The sequence below is a fragment of the Mobula hypostoma genome, chromosome 20 (assembly GCF_963921235.1).
Source record: "Mobula hypostoma chromosome 20, sMobHyp1.1, whole genome shotgun sequence".
NCBI classification, from domain to species: Eukaryota; Metazoa; Chordata; class Chondrichthyes; order Myliobatiformes; family Myliobatidae; genus Mobula; species Mobula hypostoma.
The window spans coordinates 16,997,228-17,018,804 of NC_086116.1; positions in this window are offsets into that span (position 1 = coordinate 16,997,228).

Consider the following 21,577-nt stretch of genomic DNA (forward strand, 5'->3'; position numbering starts at 1 on the left):
GACGACTTATTTACACTTGATTTATTGATTCTGTGCTTTAAAAGAAAGCAACTGACTTCTACCATCAAACGTACCTACCTTCTCAATGGCTCTAAACTAGTTTGGCCCATTTTGAAGTCCTTTCAGAGAGTTTTCTGTGCTTTGTTCAAAAACATTCATTGATAGCTGTTTTGAAGCAACATTCTCAAACTGATTTCATGCTTTCCTGTTTTTAAGCAATCTGTTATGCAAGCAAGCAAACCAAGGTCCTCTCTATCAGCTTTTACAAGTTCCTCCCATTCTCCCCTACACATTTCTAGGTCCTAGAAGGTTTATGCCACAGTGACCTATGTACATTACTTAAATTATGTCTGGAACATTGATTAACATTCCTTGTACCTTGCTAATAGCTACACCACAGTGACTGAATGCTTTGCCAATTCTTCCAGATTTAAAATATCCTGAGCATCATCCAGTGGAATTTCACATAATGCCCAGCTCTCAGATTTACATTTTCAGAACTTATTAAGGTTTGGGTGAGATGCAATTAACTCTTTTCCACTAATACACAGGTTTGATAAAGTCATAGAATTAAAGAAAACTACGGCACAGAAACAGGCCATCTGGCCCATCTAGTCCATGTCGAACCATTTAAACTGCCTGATCCCATCGACCGGCTGCCAGACTGTAGCCCTCCATACCCCTCCCTTCCACGTAGTAGTCCAAACTTCTCTTAAACATTGAAATGGAAATTGCATGCACCACTTGCTCTGGCAGCTTGTTCCATAATCTCACCAAGCTCTGAGTTCAGTTTCCACTCATGTGCCCCTTAAACATATAATCTTTCACCCTTAACCCATGACCTAGTTGTAGTCTCACTCAACCTAAACGGAAGAAGACTGCCTGCATTGACCCTATCTATACCCCTCATAATTTTGCATACCTCTATCAAATCTCCCCTCAATCTTTAATGTTTTAGGGAATAAAGTTCTAACCTGTTCAATCTTTCTATATACCTCAGGTCCTCCTGTCCCAGCAGCATCCCTATCAATTTTCTCTTTACTCTTTTAATCTCTTACAATCTTTCCTATAGATATGTGATAAAAACTGCACACAATACTCCAAATTAGGTCTTACCAACATCTTATAAAACTTCAACCTAACACCCCAACTCCTGTACTTACTACTTTGATCTATGAAGGCCATTGAGCCAAAAGCTTTCTTGACGGCCTGCTTTACATGTGACAATGAATTACAGACCTCTATTCTAGATCCCTTTGTTCTACCACACTCCTCAGTGCCCTACCCTTCACTGTGTAAGACCTATCCTAGTTGGTCCTCCCCAAGTGCAACACTTCGCACTTGTCTGCATTAAACTCCATCTCACGTTATTCAGTCTATTTTTCCAGCTGGTCCAGATCCCACTGCAAGCTTTGATAGCCTTTGTCCACGACAGCCCTGTTCTTAGTGTCTTCCGGAAAATTGCTTGTCCGGTTAACCACGTTATCAACCACGTCTTTGATATAGATGACAAACAACAAAGGACCCAGCACCAATCCCTGTGGCATTCCACTATCCACAGGCCTCCAGACAGAGAGGCAACCATCTACTACCACTCTCTGGCTTCTCCCACAAAGCCAATTATCGTCATCAGGTGCCGTGCCCAATTTGAGCTTTGACTGTTATGGCCCACACACTCCTGTTTCGGGTCAGGTGGATCAATTCATTGGTATCCATTTCTAGTTCTCTGGCTGCTGTCTCCATCATCATTTGTCTTTGTCTTCCTCTTCCTTTCTTCCCTTCAATCTTTCCCATAATTACCGTGCATTCTAACTCCTCTTTCCCAATCACGTCCATTGAAGTTATGTTGCCTTTTCATGATCTCATACATTATTTCTCTTTTTGTGTTTGCTCTGTTCATGACATCCACATTAGATAATCATTTTGTCCATGATATTCTTTGCATCCTCCTCAAAAACCACATCTTTGCTGCTTCAGTTTGTTTCCTCATGTTACTAGATATTATCCAACATTCTGAGCCATATAACATAACTGGATAAACGTAACATTTCAGTACTCTGAGGCGGGTTGTCATGCCTAGTTTAGTATTGGTTAGTACTTCATTCTTGTAAAGGTGTCTTTTGCCATCCCTATTCTTCTTTTGATGTCCATGCTGCACCTGCCATCTGATGTCACCCAGCTTCCTAAGTAGTAAAAATTCTGTACTTGTTTTATGTCTTCCCCATCTATTCTCAAGCTGCAGACAGAATTCTCCTTCTTTTTGGATATCACCATACATTCTGTCTTTTTGCAATTGATAGATAAACCCATTTTTGCACTTTCTTCAACAACTGTATCAATTAAGTTTTGTAGTTCTTCCTCTGTACTTACAACCAACACAGTGTCATCTGCATATCTGAAATTATTGATGTTTTCACCACCAACTTTGATTCCCAACATGTCTCTTCTTTTCTCTAATATTGTTTCACTGTACACATTAAATAAATTACCCTGGTCTAATGCCTGTCTTGATTTTCATAAACTGACTCACTTCCTCATCTATTCTACAGTGGCAGTTGGTTCCTAGTACAGATTTCTGATTAGGCAGAAGTCTTTCGAATCTTGATCTAGAGTTTCCTGTAATATTTCAAATAACTTATTGTGCTTCACTTTGTCAAATGTTTTTGTGTAGTCGATAAAACAAGCAAACAAATCTTTTTGCACTTGACTAGCTCGTTCTGATAGTATCCTTAATATCAATATTCCGTTTCTTGTACCTTTGTCTTTCACAAAACCACGTTATTCTTTACCAATTTCAGCTTGTATCTTACTTTTAGCTCTTGTCATCAAAATTCTTAGAAGTATCTTGGTGATATGACTTATTAAACTTATTGTCCTATGTAATTCACATTCTATTGCTCCAGCTTTCTTAGGAAGAGTGATAAATACTGATTTTTTTCATCTCTTCTGGTATTATTCCAGTCTCATAAATGTCATTGATTAAATCAGTAGGTTTTTCAATTCCATAATCTTCAAGGGCGATAATTTGTTCTATTACTAATTTATCAGGACCTGCTGCCTTTCCTTTCTTCATCTTATTTATTGCATTACGAACTTGACTAACAAAGTCAATATCTAATCCAATTTACCATTTTTTCTTGAATGCCAAGAGACTGAACCTAATTGACCAGCCTCCTATGTGGGACTTTGTCAAATGCCTTACTGAAGTCTATGCAGACAACAAGCACAAGTTGCTTTCATCAACTTCCCTGGTAACTTCCTTGAAAAACTCTATAAGATTGGTAAGGCATGATCTGGCACACACAACGCCATGCTGACTATCCCTAATATGAATATTCCAAATATTCATATATCTGGTCCCTTAGAATACCTTTCAATAACTTTCTCACTACTGATGCAAGGCTCACTAGTCTATGATTTCTTGCCTTGTTTTTAGAGCCTTACTTGAACAGCGGAACAACACTAGCTATCCTCCAATCCTCTGGTACCTCACCTGTCACTAAGGATGATTTAAATATGTCTGCCTAGGGCCCCTGCAATTTCTGCACTTCCCTCCCACTGGGTCAGAGTGAACGTCATGTCAAGCCCTGGGGATTTGTTCACTCTAATTTGCCTCAAGATAGCAAACATCTCCTCTTTTGTAACCTGTTTAGTTGTCCATGACCTCGCTGCAGCTTTCCCTCACTTCTATAGACTCTGTGTCCATCTCTGAGTAAATGCAGATGCAAATAAATGCATTTAAGATCTCCTCCATCTCTAATGGCTCTCTGCATAGATTACCATTCTGATCTTCTAGAAGACCAAACATGAGAGAATCTGCAGATGCTAGAGATCCAAAGCAACACACAGAAAATGCTGGAGGAACTCAGCAGGTCAGGCAGCATTTATGCAGAAGAGTAAACAGTCAACGTTTCATGTTGAGACACTCCTCAGTCTGAAATAGCGACTGTTTATTCTTTTCCATAGATGCTGCCTGAACTGCTTTGTTCCTTCAGCATTTTGCATGTGTTGCTTCAAGAGGACCAGTTTTGTTCCTTGCAATCCTTTTGCTCTTGACATATCTGTAGAAGCCTTTAGGATTCTCCTTCATCTTGAGTGCTAGAATAACTTCATGCCCTGCTGTTTTCTTTCCTAAGTGTTCTCTTGCCTTTCTTATACTCCTCAAGTACCTTATTTGTTCCTACCCGCTGTACACCTCTTTTTTATTAGTCAGGTTCAGTCCCTTGGCTTCAATATCTTTTGAAAACAAAGGTTCCCTAAACCTGTTAACCTTGCCTTTTATTTTGACAGGCATATATAAGCTTTCTACTCCCACAATTTCACTTTTGAAGGCCTCCCACTTACCAAGAATACCTTTGCCAGAAAACAGTCTGTCCCAATTCACACTTGCCAGATCATTTTTGAGACCATCAAATTTGGCCTTGTTCAAATTCAGAATCTCAACCTGCGGACCAGACCTATCCTTTTCCGTATTTACCTTGAAACTGATGGTATTATTATCACTACATGCAAAGTGTTCCCCTACACAAACTTCTGTGACCTGGCCTGTCTTATTCCCTAGTAGGAGATCAGGTATTGAACACTTTCTTTGGGACTTCTATGTACTGATTAAGGAAACATTTGACAAACTCTATCCCATCTAGTCCTTTTACAGTACGGGAGTCCTAGTTAATATGTGGAATGATAAAATCATTGAGGTGGGGGTATATCTATAATATTGCCTCATTAATGTTGTCATACCTTTCTTATTCCTCAATTCAACCCATAAAGCCTCACTAGATAAGTTCTCCAATCTGTCCTCCACTGAGCACCACCATGACATTTTCAGACTAGTAATGACACCCCTTCCTCTTTAATCCCTCCCACTCTATCACGTCTAAAACAATGGAAACCCAGAATATTGCCTGTCTTGCCCCTCCTGCAACCAAGTCTCACTAATTCTGCAATATCTTGCTTGCTGTCGCTTACACGTGGGAGTGGGGAGCTGGGGTGGGGGGAGGACTTTGGGGTTCTCACGTTTAACTGTCGTTCATTCTTTAGGGCACTTCTCTGTTTTCGTGGATGTTTGCGAAGAAAAAGCATTTCAGGATGTATACATTTCTCTGACATAAAATTGTGCATTTGAATATCTGAATTCCAGGTGTTGACCCATGCTGAGGTTATCCGCCTTTCCTACAATAATTTTTGCATTGAAATATACGCAACTCAAAACATCAGTCCCTCCATGCTCAACCTTTTAATTCTTGACTTTGTCTGAGACCTTAACAAGATCTGTCTTCACAGCTACTCCCTAACTGTTCTGGCACTCTGGTTCACATCCCCTTGCAACTCTAGTTTAAACCCTCCCATGCAGTACCAGCAAACCTTCCCGCGAAGATATTAGTCCCCCTCATTTTAGGTACAAACTGACTCTTCTGTACAGGTTCCACCTTCCCCGGAAGAGAGCCCAATGATCCAAAAGTCTGACACCCTCCCTCCTATGCCAACTCCTTAGCCACATGATAAACTGTGTGATCTTCCTATTTCTGGCCTCACTAGCACGTGGCATGGGTAGCAATCCTGAGATCACAATCCTGAGATATACCATCCAGAAATCTCATTCCCATCCATAGAAGCTCCTTTCTATTCCCCCAACGAATGAATCCCCTATCACCATAGCTCACCTCTTTTCCCCCGCTTCCCTTCTGAACCACAGAGCCAGACTCAGTGCCAGAGACCTGACCACTGTGACCTTCCTCTCCTAGGTCATTCCCCACCAACAGTATCCAAAGTGGTATTCCTTTGTTGAGGAGGCTGGCCACAGGGGTACTCTGCAATGGCTGTTTAACTCCTTTCCCCTTCCTGACTGCCACCCAGTCTCCCGAGCCGTGCACCTTGAGTGCAGTCACCTCTTTATCATCCCCTCAGCCTCCTGAATGATCTGGAGTTCATCCAGTTACAGCTTCAACTTCTTAATGCAAAGTGTTAGAAGCTGCAGCTGGAGTACTTCTTGCAGGTGAAGTCATCAGGGAAACTGGAAGTCTCATATCCTGCAAGAGAAGCATTCAGCTATACTACGCAAACACGAGGAAATCTGAAGATGCTGGAATTTCAAGCAACACACATAAAGGTTGCTGGTGAATGCAGCAGACCAGGCAGCATCTCTAGGAAGAGGTACAGGCTATATTTCGGGCCGAGACCCTTCGTCAGGACTAACTGAAGGAAGAGCTAGTAAGAGATTTGGAAGTGGGAGAGAGAGGGGGAGATCTGAAATGATAGGAGAAGACAGGAGGGGGAGGGATGGAGCCAAGAGCTGGACAGGTGATTGGCAAAAGGGATATGAGAGGATCATGGGATAGGAGGCCCAGGGAGAAAGAAAGGGGGAGGAGAGAAGCCCAGAGGATGGGCAAGGCGTATAGTGAGAGGGACAGAGGGAGAAAAAGGAGAGAGAGAAAATGAATGTGTGTGTATAAATAAATAAATAAATAACAGATGGGGTACGAGGGGGAGGTGGGGGGTTATATAAATAAATAAATAATGGATCGGGTAAGCAGGATCTCCCAGTGGCCACACATTTTAATTCCACGTCCCATTCCCATTCTGACATGTCTATCCAGGCCTCCTCTACCGTCAAGATGAAGCCACACTCAGGTTGGAGGAACAACACCTTATATTCTGTCTGGGTAGCCTCCAACCTGATGGCATGAACATTGACTTCTCAAACTTCCGCTAATGCCCCACCTCCCCCTTGTACCCCATCCATTATTTATTTATTTATTATATATTCTTTTTCTCTCTCTCCTTTTTCTCCCTCTGTCCCTCTCACTATACGCCTTGCCCATCCTCAGGGCTTCTCTCCTCCCCTTTTCTTTCTCCCTAGGCCTCCTGTCCCATGTTCCTCTCACATCCCTTTTGCCTATCACCTGTCCAGCTCTTAGCTCCATCCCTCCCCCTCCTGTCTTCTCCTATCATTTTGCATCTCCCCCTCCCCCTCCAGCTTTCAAATCCCTTACTCACTCTTCCTTCAGTTAGTCCTAACGAAGGGTCTCGGCCCGAAACGTCGACTGTACCTCTTCCTAGAGATGCTGCCTGGCCTGCTGCGTTCACCAGCAACTTTTATGTATATTGCTTCAGCTATACTACCTGGCTTTACTGCTTTAACTGCAATTATAAAAAATGGGAACAAGAAAATGGAAAAAAAAACTACCTACAGCTGTGGTAATCCGAGAAGAAATATTTATTTATATTTCTTGTACATTGTGATCATACTGGCTAACTGCAATAATCATAAGAAACAGCATTAGCTTTTTCAGGAATAGGAAGTATTCCACAGTTTCTGATGATTTACAGTACTTTATAACTGTTATCTCTCAGATGGAGAGGGTTCCTTAGTTATGTAGAGGAGTTAGTTAAGTTACTGAAGTAATCTATTAACAAAGCCAAGTGATTCCTTAAATTGGTGTTACTGATATTGGCATATCCGGAATAATTTCAGTTTTGAAGATTGTAGTGTAATTTGGTCTTTGAGGAATATTTCCTAATTTTTGATATGTCATTAATGAGTATTTTGTGATATAGACATCCACAAAATAGGAGTTTGAACATCATACAGAATTAGAATTTTACAGTTACCAGCACTCATAAATGATAGGTTCAGCAGTCAGTTCCTAACCTGAGATTATAAAACATTTAGCTATTAGCTAGCAATCAAGGATAACCATAAGACCATAAGATATAGGAGCTGAATTAGGCCATTTGACCCTTCGATTCTGCTCCGCCATTTCATCATAGCAGATTCATTCCTCCCTCAGCCCAGTCTCCTGCCTTCTCCCCCTAATCCCCTCATGCCATGACCAATCAAGAATCTATCAATATCTGCCTTAAATGTACCGAAAGACTTGGCCTCCTCAGCTACGTTTGGCAATGAATTCCACAGATTCACCACTCTCTAGCTAATGGAATTCCTTCTCATCTCATTCTAAATGTACATCCCTGGTAAACCCTGACTGCACTGTAAAAATTGTTGGATGCTTGTGCTGAGAGGTTACAACCATATTTCTGCATAACACAAGCAAGGCGATCTCTTGGTGAAGCTCCATATTGGATGAGCCATACCAGTATTGAGGTATATACAATTGCAAGAAAAAGTTTGTGAACCCTTTGCAATTACCTTGTTTTCTGCATTAGTTACTTATAAAATGTGGTCTGACCTTCATCTAAGTCACTATAATAAACAAACATAAACTGCTTAAACTAATAACACACAAGCAATTGTACTTTCATGTCTTTATTGAAGATATTGTTTAATCAGTCACAGTCCAGGCTAGAAAAAGTATGTGAACCCTTGTATTTAATAATTAGTTAGCACCAATAACCTCCACCAAACGCTTACTGTGGCTGCTGATCAGACTTGCACAATGGTGAGGAGGAACTGTTTCAATTCATCAATATTTCTGGGGTTCCTTGCATAAGCAGCCGTCTTCAGGTCATGCCACAGCATCTCAATTGGGTTAAGGTCTGGACTCTGAATTGGCCATTTCAAAACCGGAATTTTCTTCTTTTTAAACTATTCTGTTGTCGATTTACTCTTGTCTTTCGGATCATTGTCTTGTTGCATCATCCAACTTCTATTAAGCTTCAGGTGATGAACCGCTACCCTCACATTCTCCTGTAAAATGCCTTGATACAAATTTAAGTCAATCGTTCATTAATGATTGCAAGTTGTCCAGGCTTTGAGGCATGATGCTCATTCCACCATGCTTCACAGTTGGGATGAGGTCTTTGTGTTGGTGTGCAGTGCCCTTTCTCCTCCAAACACAGCGGTATGCATTTTTGCCAAAAAGTTCAACTTTTGTCTCATTTGTCCACAGAACAGAAAATTGCTGCTCATCTCAAGTTTGCAAAAGACCTCCTGAATGTTCCACAACATTCAGGAGGTCTTCTGCAAACTTGAGATGAGCAGCAATTTTTCTTTTTTTAGACAGCAATGGTGGCCTTCTATGAGCACCATTTTTGTTCAGTGTTTTTCTTACAGTGGACACAGGAACAGAGACTTTATCAAGTTCTAGAGATTTCTGCAGGTCTTTTGCTGTTATCGTGGGGATCTTTTTCACCTGTTTCAGCATTGCAGATTGCACTCTTGATGTGATCTTTGCAGGATGCCCACTCCTAGGGAGAATAGCAACAGTACTGAGTTTCCTCCATTTGTAGATGGTTTCTCTTGCTGTGGGCTAATGAACACTAAGTTCTTTAGAAATGCTGTGGTAGCCTTTTCCATACTTAGGCATCTCTACAATTCTTCTAAGGTCCTCTGAAGGTTGTTTTGTTTGAGGCACGGTGCACATAAACAGATCTTTCTTGAGAAGAGCAGGCTCTGTCTTTGTGTGTCTTTTTTATAGGGCAGGGCACCTCTTCAACCCACACCTCCAATCTCAGCTCATTGATTGGAATATCTGACTCCAAATAGCTTTTGTAGAAGGTATTACTCCAGAGGTTTGCATACTTTCTTGAACTTAGACCAGGAGCAATGTGAAACGGTCTGTAAAGGCTGCCTATTCGCAAGGCTCTTTGGATATGTGAGGAAACTTGAGCACACAGCAGAATCCCACACAGTTACAGCGAGGAAGTCCACATGGACAGTACTCGTGGTCAGTTTTGAGCACAAGCTTCCTGTGCCGCGAGGAAGAGGCTTTACCAGCTGCGTCATGGTGCCAGCCTGTATGGTGAATGAACATTGTTGCAAAGACACAAAATATAGCTTGGGTTCATCATAAAATGGTTCAGAAGAACCACCACCAAATTGGTTGGCATGAACTCAGTGGCCAAAGATCCTGTATCCATATGCTATTTTGCCCTCTGACTGTAAATAAACTGGCCAAGATCTGAAAAGAACAATTACCCAACCAGGTCTGTGGCAGGTGGAAAGAGCAAATTCAGGCAATAATGTCCTCAATTTCAATTTCACTAATCAGTCTGATATGCAGTTCTTCATGACAACATGGCTACAAGTGATCAACATACCATCCGGGTAGGTCCTGCCTTCATACTGAGAATATCCTCCACCGTGCTGGGTGGCACATTCTTGCTAATCACCACCTTGCTAGTTTACAATTGATCGCAGAGTAAATGAAGGTACCATTACTGGTGCTATCAAGCAGCACCTGATAACCACAAATGCTCAGTTTGGGCTCTGCTCAGAGCATTACAAACCTCACTGCAACACTGGTCCAAGCATTGACAAAAGGAGTGTGTTTCTGAAGTCAGGTGACATCAAGCCAGCATTTGATCAAGTGTAGCATCAAAAAAACCCATTGAAGCCAATGGAAATGAGTTGAGAAACTGTCCATTGGGTTGAAATGCACCATGTGCAAAGGCTGGTGATTGTGATTTTTGCGGGTGATTAAACTTACTTCCAAATCTTTGGGCAAAGATCGTAGGGTCATTTTGTTTCAACCACTTCATCAATTGCCTTCCCTTCATCATCATGGGAGATAAAGGGATTTGGGTACAAAGTTCCTCAGGTAATTCTGTGTGTGTGTATGCAACAAAAAGTGAGCAGCATCCATTTTTAAGCTGAAGAGTGGCAAAGCTCATCTATAGTATATAGATTATAGGCAATGATCAACTCCAATAGGTGAGGATTTAACCACTTTGCCTCGAACTTTGATAGAGTTATCACCCAGCCTTCCATCAGAGGAATTCTGTGTGGTGGCGGTGGAGTCACATCAGGGAACAAGGGAGGAAATAAAGTGGCCACATATACATTGTAGAAATAGATAAGTTTAAATAAAGTGGTCGTATATACATTGTAGAAATAGAGAAGTTCAAATAAAGTGGTCATATATACATTGTAGAAATAGAGAAGTTATCAACTAAGTATCATGAGGTGAGTGACTCCACAAAGCCTGTCCACTGTCTTTAAGACACAATGCAGAAGCCCGATGAACTACTCTCCATTTCCCTGGATCTGTGCAAATCTAATAGTATTCAACCTTCCAGGACAGAATACATTTGATTATCACCTCACCTACCACCTTCAATGTCGACTCACTCTCTCATAAGGACAACTTGGCCACAGTGTGCACCATAAACAAAGTGTATTGTGGCAACTAGTCAAAACTATTTTGACTCCACCTAATCTTGTGATCTGTGCTCCCAAGGAGGATAAGGGCATCAGAGAAATGAGGAGACCATCATATGCACATCTCCCTTCAAATTAAATTCCATCCTGGTTTAGAACTACTGTACATGAATCCTTTATTGCTGCATTATCAAATTCTATAACTCCTCGCCTATTTGTTTTAATGGAATACCTTCATCAGAGCCTCTGCTGCTGTTCGAGAAGGCTCCGCACAGCATTTTCGACTGGGCAATAAAAGCTGCCTTTGCTCATGGTGCCCACATCGCATGGAAGAATGTAAGAAATGTTGTGATCTCCTACACACAACATTGAAGATCCTCCTTCCTATTGTGATGTTTCTTAGTAAATAACCGATTGTGTAGTTTATTTTTGATGTCCAATGTTATATAGGTTGGATGTCTTTGCTTTTCCTTCTCCTCCTGTATAATATTGTACACATAGTTATTAGATAATGAACATTAAATCCTTCTTTATATTATCAGGAAAATAGAAAGCAATTCCTACGATAATAAAAATGTCATCTCCCTCCTACATTCTAGAAACAGCTGTATCACCATAACTAATCAGCATTTTTGCCCTTTGACTCTTCCTCCCATGCACAAATATATTGAAAGCTTGTTTACATATCTTTTTGTTTGTTACAGGTAACGTTCCTTATTGTCCTTTTATTCTGGGTTAAATCTTTATTTGATAAACGTTTTGTCTGTACATCAGGGTATAAATTACCAAATAGTTCCAGACCAACTCCTGTTTGAGTCTTTGAACAGTTTCTTCCTCCTTCCTCCATACATTCTTAAACCCTCAGCTCAAAGAATCTTCTCAGATCAGCAGCAAACACCACCTGCTATTATTGTAAGCAATTTGCACTGAATATCAATGCCCTAAAATTGCATTTTAATCAAATATTTCAAATCTTAGTCTGTTGTCTTCATTTCAGAAGTTGAAGTTATACTCTGTAGAGTTGCCTTTGGTTTTTGAAATCCTTTGCTTAACAATTTACCTTATGATTATTCTGATTCAGTCATATTTTAAGAAGCAAATTTGTATTTGTAAACCATTAGTATAACTCATTTTGTTCATTTCATTCTTGGTGCATCCACCATTTTAGGTTTTGTTTTACCCCTTTAAGATTTCAAGAGGATTCAAGTTGTTATGTTGGTTTGTAATTGACTCGTGTACTGAGGAACAGAGAAAAACAAAGTAGTTTTGCATACCAGCCCTACAGATCATTTCGTCATGGCATAGGAACTTGAAACATTCAAACCTCTCGATCTCTGCACAGTTAAAGCAGGCAGGAGCATGTTCACTGTCCCTCTCTCTCTGAAGTCCTTTCATTTTACTGACTTTGAGGGAAAAGTTGTTATCATGGCTCCATTTCACGAGGCTCTCAATCTCTTTCCTATACTTGGACTCATCATAATTTCAGATCTAGTCCACCAGTAGTGTCACCTTCCAACTTCTACTTGGAGTTAAAGCAGAATTTGGCCATGCAGACTTGAATATATAGAGAGTAGAGTAGAGGACTGAAGACATAGCCTTGTGGGGAATTAGCTTTGGGGATAATCATGCTGTCTTTGTTTACTGATGGCAGTCAGTTGTTCAGGAAGTCAAGGATCCAGTTGCAAATGGAGGTACTGGTTATCAGGTCAAGGAGTTTGGAGATGAATTTTTCTGCAATTGAAGACAGAGCCGTAGTCAATGAACAATAGTCTAAGAATGATACCTTTACTGGCCAGATACTCCAGAGAAGAGTGTAGACCAGGGAAACGGGGGCTTTTCTGGGCCTGTTTCAGTGGTAGGCAAATTGCAGTGGGTGAACATCAGAGGCTGGAATTGATGTGTGTGATGACCAACCTCTCAAGTAGAAGTCAGAACGTATGGGTGATATTCATGAAGACGTTACCTTATTCTTCCTTGGCACTGGGATGATCAAAGAAGTAATTCTACCAGTGATCTTCAGGTTTAGGTAAGGTTCCAGGTTTCTGCCAATGAAGGCAGCCTTGCCCCAGTGTTTGTGAATTATGAAATGTATACTGCAGCATTTTTCATAATTTGATTTAGTGAACAAAAATAAAATTACAGGCAAGGCATCACTGAATTTCCATTGAAAGCTTCTGCCTCGCTTGCATCCCTGGAAAGATATTAAAAAGTTTACCTCAATAACCTCTTTTGTGCAGGTTTTAGGAACATCTGCTCACAAAACACATTAATTGTTTCTTTCCCAAATTGATTTACAGTTGTACCCAGGAAGCCTCCTGTACTGACATGGTATGGATGATAGTAACTTTGTGTACATATTCATTGCAAAACAGATCATAGCATTGTCTTTTGTTCAAAGAATGTTGGTAAGGAGGATGTCATCCTCTGTGACTGTTACCTACAAATAAAGGAAAATGGAGAATTATGATGAGGAATGTGCATCCTGCAAGTACATTAAAGTGAGAAATTAGATATTGAAATCCTGGATCTTTCATATATGTTTGAGCCATGATCCACGAAGCACACTAAACTAAATTTTGAATCCCAGGTCTGAACTATTTGTTTGTATTCATCTCTCAGTCATACAGCATTGAAACAGGCCCTTCAGCCAACTCATTCATGCTGGCAGAGTTGCCTGCCTGAGCTAGGTTGCCTGGGTTTGATCCGTACTACTATAAATCTGAATCCAAGTAAAACATTCAAAATAAAATTCATGTCCAAGTATGTATATGTCACCATATACTACCCTGAGATTCATTCTCTTGTGGGCACTCACAGCTTACAAGGAAACACTATAGTTTCAATTGAAAACTATACACAAAGATGGACAAATAACCATTGTACACAGGAAGACAAACTGCAAATACAAATAATAATAATAAGTAATAAATAATATTGAAAGAAAGAAGCTGCAGAAGATCATGACCACGGCGCAGCACATCACACAAACCAATCTTCCGTCCGTGGATTCACTTTACACCGCACGCTGTCAGAGCAGTGCTGCCAGGATAATCAAGGACACGACCCACCCAGCCAACACACTTTTCGTCTCTCTTCCCTCTGGGAGAAGGCTCTGGAGCTTGAAGACTCGTATGGCCAGATTTGGGAACAGCTTCTTTCCAAATGTGATAAGACTGCTGAACGGATCCTGACCCGGATCTGGGCCGTACCCTCCAAATATCCAGACCTGCCTCTTGGTTTTTTTGCACTACCTTACTTCCCATTTTTCTATTTTCTATTTATGATTTATAATTTAAATTTTTAATACTTACTAATTTTAACTATTTTTAATATTTAATATTTGTAATCCAGGGAGTGTGAAGCGCAGAATGAAATATCGCTGTGATGATTGTACGTTCTAGTACCAATTGTTTGGCGACAATAAAGTATAAAGTATAAAGTATATTGGAGAACATGAGTTGTAGGGTCCTTGAAAGTGACTCAATAGGTTGTGGAATTAGTTCTGTGTTGAGCTGGGTGAGGTTATCCATGCTGGTTCAGCAGCCTGATGGTTGAAAATTAATAACTGTTCCTGAACCTGGTGGTGTAGGACCCAAGGCTCCTTTATCTCCTTCCCAATGGCCTGGACGGTGGTGGTCCTTGATGATGGATGCTACTTTCTTGTGGCAACATTCCTTGTAGATGTGGTCAGTGGTGGGGAGTGGTTTACTTGTGATGGAAATGGGCTATGTTCACCACTTTTTGTAGACTTTTCCGTCATGAGCATTGATGTTTTCATACCAGGCCATGATGCAACCAGCCAGGATACTCTCCACTCTGCATCAATAGTTTTAAATGACTCACGGAATCCGCGCAAACTTCTTAAAAAAAAGTAGATGTGTTGCCGTGTCTCCTTTGAAATGGCACTCATATGCTGATCACTGAACAGATCCTCTGAACTGAGGACATCAAGGAATTTAAAGTTACTGACACCCTCCACCTTCAATCCGCTGATGAATGAAATTCCCATTCCCATTCCAAGACATCAGTCCATGGCCTTCTCTACTGTCATGATGAGGCCACACTCAGGTTGGAGGAGCAAAATCTAATGTTCCATCTTGGTGGTCTCCAACCAGATGACATGAAAATTGATTTCTCAAACTTCCAGTAATTCCTCCCCCCCTTCACCATTCCTCATTCCATTCTCTCACCTTATTGCCTTACTTGCCCAGCGTCCCGCTCTGGTTCTCTTCCCCCCTTTCTTTCTTACATGGTCTTCTGTCCTCTCCTATCAGATTCCCCCTTCTCCCGCCCTGTTCCTCTTTCACTAATCAACTTCCCAGCTCTTTACTTCAACCCCCCCCTCCCAATTTCACCTGTCGCCTTGTGTTCCTGTCTTCCCTCCTCCCAACTTCTAACTTGGACTCCTCATCGTTTTTCTCCAGTCCTGCTGAAGGGTTTCAGCCCGAAACGTCGACTGTACTCTTGGCCATAGATGCTGCCTGGCCTCCAGCATTCTGTGTGTGTTGCATACATCTGCTAATAATTTTAAAAAATAATCTACTTCTAATTTATTAGCCTAAAGTTAATGGTCAAAACTAATTGTAAATAAGTCAGTAAAGCTTAACTAGCTGAGTTTCTCTTGCAGTCTTTTCATTTTAGCAAGGCCTATTCCTTTTTTTATTGGGAACTTGCATTTCTATGCTGATCTCTGTCAGAAACCATTAACCAGAAACTGCTGGAGTCAGTTATCAAGGATGTGATAACAGCACATTTGGAAAGCGGTGAAATGATCGGACAAAGTCAGCATGGATTTGTGAAAGGAAAATCATGTCTGACGAATCTCATAGAATTTTTTGAGGATGTAACTAGTAGAGTGGATAGGGGAGAACCAGTGGATGTGGTATATTTGGATTTTCAAAAGGCTTTTGACAAGGTCCCACATAGGAGATTAGTGTGCAAACTTAAAGCACACGGTATTGGGGGTAAGGTATTGGTGTGGGTGGAGAATTGGTTAGCAGACAGGAAGCAAAGAGTGGGAATAAACGGGACCTTTTCAGAATGGCAGGCGGTGACTAGTGGGGTACCGCAAGGCTCAGTGCTGGGACCCCAGTTGTTTACAATATATATTAATGACTTGGATGAGGGAATTAAATGCAGCATCTCCAAGTTTGCGGATGACACGAAGCTGGGTGGCAGTGTTAGCAGTGAGGAGGATGCTAAGAGGATGCAGGGTGACTTGGATAGGTTGGGTGAGTGGGCAAACTCATGGCAGATGCAATTTAATGTGGATAAATGTGAAGTTATCCACTTTGGTGGCAAAAATAGGAAAACAGATTATTATCTGAATGGTGGCCGATTAGGAAAAGGGGAGGTGCAACGAGACCTGGGTGTCATTATACACCAGTCATTGAAAGTGGGCATGCAGGTACAGCAGGCGGTGAAAAAGGCGAACGGTATGCTGGCATTTATAGCGAGAGGATTCGAGTACAGGAGCAGGGAGGTACTACTGCAGTTGTACAAGGCCTTGGTGAGACCACACCTGGAGTATTGTGTGCAGTTTTGGTCCCCTAATCTGAGGAAAGACATCTTTGCCATAGAGGGAGTACAAAGAAGGTTCACCAGATTGATTCCTGGGATGGCAGGTCTTTCATATGAAGAAAGACTGGATGAACTGGGCTTGTACTCGTTGGAATTTAGAAGATTGAGGGGGGATCTGATTGAAACGTATAAGATCCTAAAGGGATTGGACAGGCTAGATGCGGGAAGATTGTTCCCGATGTTGGGGAGGTCTAGAACGAGGGGTCACAGTTTGAGGATAGAGGGGAAGCCTTTTAGGACCGAGGTTAGGAAAAACTTCTTCACACAGAGAGTGGTGAATCTGTGGAATTCTCTGCCACAGCAAACTGTTGAGGCCAGTTCATTAGCTATGTTTAAAAGGAAGTTAGATATGGCCCTTGTGGCTACAGGGGTCAGGGGGTATGGAGGGAAGGCTGGGTTCTGAGTTGGATGATCAGCCATGATCATAATAAATGGCGGTGCAGGCTCGAAGGGCCGAATGGCCTACTCCTGCACCTATTTTCTATGTTTCTATGTTTCTATTAACTGGAATCACTCGGTGCCTGCGGAAAGAGAGACAGATCCTCAGGGAGGTGGGGGTTGGGGGGGGGTGTTCATTGAAAACTACCATATACTTGAAAGGCCTGGTAGAGTGGACATAGAATGGTTCCATTAGTAGAAAAGTCAAAGATCTGAGGGCACAGTCTCAGAATAAGAGAAACTTATTCCTCTGAAACTGAGATGTGGGGGAATTTCCTCAGCCATCTGGTGATGAATCTGTGGAATTTGTTAACACGCAGGGCTGTGGAGGCCAAATCATTGGGTATATTGAAAGCAGAGATTTATAGGTTCTTGCTTGGTAAGGAGATTAAGGGTTACAGACAGAAGACAGGAGAATGGATTTGAGGGGAAGAAAAAAACCAGCCATGATTTAATGGCAGAGTAATTCTGCGAATGGCCCAATTCTGCTTCTATATCCTATGTTCCTCTGGATCTGCTGGGTTTTTCCAGTAATATTTTGTGGCGTTTATAGCATTTGCAGTTTTCTTTATTTATTTTCCACAGAGCCTGGACATGTGCTATTTGAGTACAGAGAATTTAAAAAGAATGGTGCCGGTTTCCTGCAGCTTAAGTTGTTTGAAGTCTAAATAATATTAGATTCTAATCTGACTCACAACAAACTGTATTTCTTAATAATTCATTGGAAAACCACAGGTTTCCGTCAAACACATTTGATATATTTTCTGCACTGGAAACAAAACTTTAAGAGGAAATGAGATCATTTCTTCATAAATGTTCAGAATTGAACATTACGCACATGATGATGGAAATGTTTGAATCACATGTTCCATAAAAACAAAATCGAAGTGAAGCAGGCCTAAGTGATAACCACAAGACATCCTGATTCCTCAGTCTGCTGAAGCTTGAGATTTGCCTTTGTGTCTTATGATGTATATAGTCTGACCTGAACGTTTCCAGAATTTGTGAGGGTAAACCATTGAAAGGCTTTCCACTAAATTGTGCTTTTTGTTCAATGCCATTGATCGTCCCCCCACATCCAATTTGTTTGCATGTATCAGAACTAAATTCAGTGAGACTTTATCTTATTCTTCTAAATATGACTGAATACAAAACCCAGTTGGTCTGCTATCTGCCGTCACAATGTAATCTTGCCCGTCTGTTACTTCAGGCCCATAAATGTGTTGGACTCATAGGAGCCTCTTCACACTGGGGGCAACAACAAAATTTAGGATAGCTAGCGATGTCCACATCTGTGAGTATATATGTGTGGTAAACCATATATATAGCTTGTAACTGGGTTACCTGTCCGGACACGCCCCTCTGCTGACTGCTCCTGTGGCTCCTCCCACAGACCCCTGAATAAAGGTGATTGTGTCACTGCTCCTCCCTCAGTCCAGGACAGACACACAACATGGACATTGGTCCATTTACTGTTAATAAAAATCTTCCAGTATTTACTCTACTTCCAGTCTTTTGGAGTAATTGATAGTGCATCAATATGATAAACAGAAGGAAAATAACGACCAGGTGACCTGTTCCAGAAGAGCTGACTGAAACAGTGTAGTGTGGCCACTGGAGTCTGATGTGATGTTCTCCTGAAGGGTTGTCTATTGGTGGGTCCTCAGATGACTGTAGAGGCTGATCCAGGACCCACATATTCTGGTGCAGTGTGCACAGGAGTAAGTGGTTAGTGGTTGGGTCTTTCAGTTGTTCAGTCTCTCCTTTCATAGCTGCTGCTTGATGCCTGTGGAACAGCGGAGGTTGATCTCTTGTAGCCCAGTTTCCACTTGAACAGATGTCTTCCAGGTGCATCTATTCAGTTCAATGACTTCCCAGATTTTAGACATAATACTGAAATTCTTCAGGGTGATTTTGATGTTATCTTTGAAGCGTCTCCTTCGCCCACCGGGGACTCGCTGACCTTCCTTTAACGGGGAGTAAAGGATCTGTAGGCTGATTTATACTTGTGCGTCAAATTCACGCTGTAGGTACGGCGTCGCCGCGAACCCTATGCAGAGCCTACATGGATCCCTATGCCATAGCCTGACGCACACATCTCCCAAAATGTAAATGTATGTGTCGCGGCAACGCAGACCGCAACAACTGTGATTGGTCCACTTGGTAGCATCGCATTTCCTCCTACGCTGCAATTGCTTCACATTGGGCAACTGAAGGGCAGGGAAAGAACTCTGTCTGCAATCCTTTCCATAAAGCTTTACAGACCTCCAAAATTATGGAGGACATATTTCGCTTCTACGAAAAAAGACACTCGCTTTAAACTTGTTTACCCCGAGAAAGACTACCATGACCATGAAGCCTTGCACAGGCAGGTGAGTGCGCATGCGTGACGTGCCCGACTTACAGAGCAACACGGACACACCAGCGCACAAGTATAATATGCTCAGTACACACGTAGGCCACTTGCGTAGGTTACGGCTTTCATTTGACGCACAAGTATAAATCAGCCTTGTGTGGGAAGACGTGAGTTGGACATCCTGATGACATAACCTACCCATTAGAGTTGGTATTTCTTTATCATGATGGAAATGCTGTTCACGTTGGCCTCCTCCAGTATGCTGGCGTTAGTGTGTCTGACATTCACTAAACATTCACCAAATCGTCACTAATACTTAGTGAAACATAAATATTAGTGTGAACAACTGCACTTACACTATAAATTGTGTTGTGAGATGATTTATCTATATTTGAGAGGGAAGTGCTATTGGTTTGTCACTTCATTCAAAAGACCGCACCTTATAGAGATCAGATCTCCCTTAGTACTTTAGGTAGATACTGCTTTTAGATCCGCCTACTCATGCTCAATGGTTAAGCGATGTTATGTCGTGCTTAAGTTTAGAGAAGATTCGTTGTTCAATTTCTGAATCTAGAGAAGACTTTCTAACATTGTGGAGACCATTTTTGAATTATTTTCAAAATCTTTGATTTGTTATTATGTACAGATGTTGGCTAATAATATATTTTACTACATGATAAAGATTTTTCCCTTTTTTCTTTCTTTACCAAACAGCTTCTTTTGGTAGTGGGTTTAGATTTTTTTTTGTATAATAAAATTATTACTTTTCAATATTACAATTGAATTTAATTTACATGAATATGGGGTAATGAGACTATAAGTGTGATTTAAATATATTATAATTGATATATAATATATATCCTCCAGTACTCTGTATTCAAGCTGGGGTCTGATCAGCCCCGGCTGGGTCACCTGGAGGAGGTTGTATGATGTTGAAAGACCCGAAACACCCGATGATTCCAGGAACATCACTGAAGATGTGTACAGAAGCATCAATGGATGTATGTACACAGCTTTTATGTAAGAAATCAATAAAAATATTGAAAAAGAAGAAAAGATCTTCAGAATGGAATTTGTTACCATCTGATTTCGTGGCCACTGTTAGGAAGGGTGTGAAAACACAATGCGCAGGATAACTAATTTATTGCTTGGTGAAAAGAAAAGAGGAACCTTTGGAGAAACAATGATTACAACAACCAAACAAAATGAAACTGTTGAGATGTGAGAATGAATGCCTATCAGACAACAAGTATTGTCATCGCAAAGGGTCTCGGCCTGAAACGTCGACTGTACCTCTTCCTATAGATGCTGCCTGGCCTGCTGCGTTCAACAGCATTTTTTATGTGTGTTACAAGTATTGTCATGTATCCTATCTTATGGTATGAGAAAAGGTCTAAGAAGATTTTGTCCGGATGTAGACATAGAATTCATGTCCTAATGGAGTTAAATTCAAAAGTTATAACCTTTTGAAAGGGAGACGTGTCTGGCTGGAATGATAAATCAATGTGAAAGACACTGATTGTACAGAAGGTTAAGTATCTCTTTATCATTAAACTGGATGCTATGTCCCACAGCAAGTATCAGCAAGCAGGCTACCTCTTGGTGACTTTTTGCATTTTGGAGATATTGAAGGAGAGTAATTTGCAAGGTACTTCTCGAAGTCTAGCCTATGACCCCCTTGTGAGAGGTGAAAACAGTTAAGGCCAGCCAATAGGGCTCTGATGAAGCTTTATAGACCAATCCCCTGTACAGTGTATTTTAGAAACATTGATAAACTCCAACCGTAGCATCGACTTTGGACGATGGAGGTGGGGGTGTCATAGTCATAGTCATACTTTATTGATCCCGAGGGAAATTGATTTTCGTTACAGTTGATTTTCATTTCGTTGCAAGAATAGAGTCAATGGCCTACACTCCACTGGGAGCTAAGGGCCCATGAAGAAGAATTGCAAGAAACTGGAGGAAGAGTGGGGGAAATGGAGTGAGAACATTGCACTTCTAGTAACTTATATAAACTGGATGATCTGAAAAGCCGCCTTCATTCCACTAGTAGTATGCTGGTGAAATTCATTCTACGGGTTTTACATTTATAAGGTATTTCAACCACTGTTTGAACAATGTGTTTCTTAAACTATTCTAAGAAA